Raw genomic sequence first — 2,938 nt, 5'->3', positions numbered from 1 at the left:
AAGTTAAGCATCATCTTCCTAGAAGGATCTCCAGAGAAAGAACTAAATGGAAACAAAGGTATTGGGTTATTAGGATCTGTAGAGGGGTAACAGAGCCCCTCTGACCCAGGAAATTCATGAGTTTTTATCTGGATTCAGACAAAAACACTGACATATAAAGAAACAAATACCTGATCACACATAAAAACCAAGATTGAAGTCTTGAATCACCTTCTCTGAAATACTCAACTCAGTTTTATTTTTTTTTTTCTGTGACAAAGGTTGGCTGATTCTGAAGCTATGTGATACAGTGGATAGACTTATGAACTTACAATTAGTTAGACCTTGATTCAAATCTAGAATCTGAAACTTAACTCTGTGACTATGGGTATGTCATTTAAATTCTTTCAAACTCAGTTTTCTTAAATGTAAAACAGAGATAAAATTTGTAGCACGTACTTCACAGTGTTTTGAGAATTATGTGAGATCAATTTGCAAAAGAGTTTTGTAAATCTTAATAGAATATAAAATTATAAGTAGTGATCACAAAGATCATGCTTGGAATCAATAGCAGACAAAAGATCTATTAGAAATGCTTGGTATTTTGAAGTTGGGAGTTACCTTTCAGGTACTCCAGGAGGGCTATTTGAGGTAGATGGAATGGCTTTGCATTCCAATGAAAGGCACTTCTTTATATTTCAAGATGTGGCCTTCAATTTCAAATTAGTATAAGCATGTTCCTCTACATATGCATTCCCTAGACACACTAAACCCTGGCCCTTGGCCAGGATTGTATTAACAGAGGTGTTCATACCATATAACCTTTTAATCTCCTAGCAGATGTCTAGACCTGGCCCTGGATGACCTCCCCTGTCACATAGTGCTGGGGATGATTTGCCTGTGAATTGAGAGAACTAGCTGACTGGTAGCAAAGATCCAAGGCTTATAAGTACATGTCTGATAGCTGCTTATTTGGGGCCTTTTTCTTTTTTAATTGTGGGCAATTTTTCTTCAATAATTTTAGATGTTTATTGATTAGTATTCATATTCCTAAAGGCAGTTACTCCATTCCTTTTCAACTTTGTCTTTTGAGCAGCCCTTATTTTATCCAAGTAGGATATCCATTTTGCTTTCCAATCCTGATATCTGCTAGTTGAAGATGACAATCTCTGATGGGAAAGGAGTGTTTGCTTCAAGAGCTTAACAGTATTCCTAATTCTTATATTTAAAAAAGACTTTTTCAACATAAAGCAGACATTAGCAAAGATGAATATATATTGTGCCAACCTAATAAAACATCTGTCCCTATAATCTATATCACTCTTTGCTGTTCTGTCTTCCCCAAGGGCCGACTCTCTCATGACAATTAAAAAAAACACATGCAGGTGACTGAGTTTATTCTTCTGGGAATCCACACACAGAGGAGATGGAGTCTGTGCTCTTTGTTATCTTAATCAACTACCTTCAGCCTTTGCCTGGGAACTTCCTTCCCCTTGACAATCATCTTCTCCTTTCTCCTCCACACACCTATGTATTTCTTCTTGGGACTCATCTATTTTTGACATATTTTTTCCTGCATTGAGCACCCCCAAATTGCTGGTCTTCCTCTCTGGAAATAGCCAAGCCATCTCTTACAGGGGATATGCCTCCCAGCCCTTATTCCATCAGTTTTTAGGGTTCACTGAGGGCATTCTATACTTTCCGATGTCCTATGACTGTTTCGTTGCCATCTGTCATCTACTGCATTACACAGTAATTATGAACCTCAGATTTTGTGTGGTCCTAGCCACATGTACCTCGTTGATAGGTTGTATCTAGGCCACTCCACTGGCATCACTCACCTTTCTTCACTGTGGTCCCAATGAAGTAGACTATTACTTTTCTGACATTCCCTCTGTCATATCTCTGGCCTGTGCTAAAAACTCAATAGTCCAGAGGGTGGCATTCTGACTTTAATATTGTTTTTTTCACTATTATTTTCTACAGTACCTTCATTGGATGGCCACTTTGACAATCCATTCAGTTGAATGTAGGAACAAAGTTTTCTCTGCCTGCAGTGCCCACCTCATTGCCATCATGTGTGGCTATGGACCAATTATTATCATCTATTTTCCATTCACACCCAACCCTTTGCTTGGTGCTGTGGTTCAAATTTTGAATAACATTTTCTCACTTGTGCTGAACTCCTTAATCTATTCTCTGAGAAACAAAGAAGTGAAAAGAGCCTTGAAAAAAGTTTTGCGTGAGGCAGGACTAACTGCAGAGGCCTAAATAAGGAGGCCTCAGTCTCCCTGGTCAGTCCCTTTTGCCAACTCTTTATGCAACCTGTCTGCAAATGTTAGGCATGTCTGTGCTCTCTCTCTGTCACAATTTTTTGATTTTTGGATGGTATGTGTGCCAGAAATGAGACCCATGGGAGAAAAAATAGTAGGATGAAGAAGTTCCTGAAGAACTATCCCCTTTTAGAATTTACATTCTTTTTGGAACTTAGGAAGACTCTGTTATTAAGGCAGCAGAGACTGTAACCTCATAGAAATGACCATCTTAAGGGAAATATTCTCTCTTTGAAATGTGAATATTTCTTTAGGAAAGCTTAGTTCCATTATTTCATTGGTGTGAATAACTTCCTATATGGAAATGTCTTCCAACATTGTAGATCAGCAACTTAAAATGTAACATATTCTTAGCAAGTTGCTTGTGCTAGAGAGGTTAAGGTAGTCCTGCATGATTACACATTCTGTATTTTTCTTAAAATACAGACAGGACTTAAACCCATGTCTTCCCGACTCCAAGCTAGGATACCTACTGTAACCAAAAAATATTCTGCTTATGGTCCATTAAGGGATAACTGAGTAGTACTGTGGTTTTCATTTCACCTTTCCATTATAGGGGTGCGAGTCAACAACAAGTGCTCAGCTACAAGGAGCTTTTGGAAAATGTAAGTACATTCTTGCTTCAC

At 38.2% G+C, this 2,938-nt stretch overlaps 1 pseudogene; it reads left to right on the top strand.

Annotated features, from left to right (window-relative positions):
• The first annotated feature begins 1,358 nt into the window (after positions 1–1,358).
• LOC140507861 (olfactory receptor 10N1-like) lies at positions 1,359–2,250 on the top strand (annotated as a pseudogene).
• Positions 2,251–2,938: the final 688 nt, after the last annotated feature.

The sequence above is a fragment of the Notamacropus eugenii genome, chromosome 5, assembly GCF_028372415.1.
Source record: "Notamacropus eugenii isolate mMacEug1 chromosome 5, mMacEug1.pri_v2, whole genome shotgun sequence".
Classification (NCBI taxonomy): Eukaryota; Metazoa; Chordata; class Mammalia; order Diprotodontia; family Macropodidae; genus Notamacropus; species Notamacropus eugenii.
This window is presented reverse-complemented; position numbering and strand designations above follow the sequence as displayed.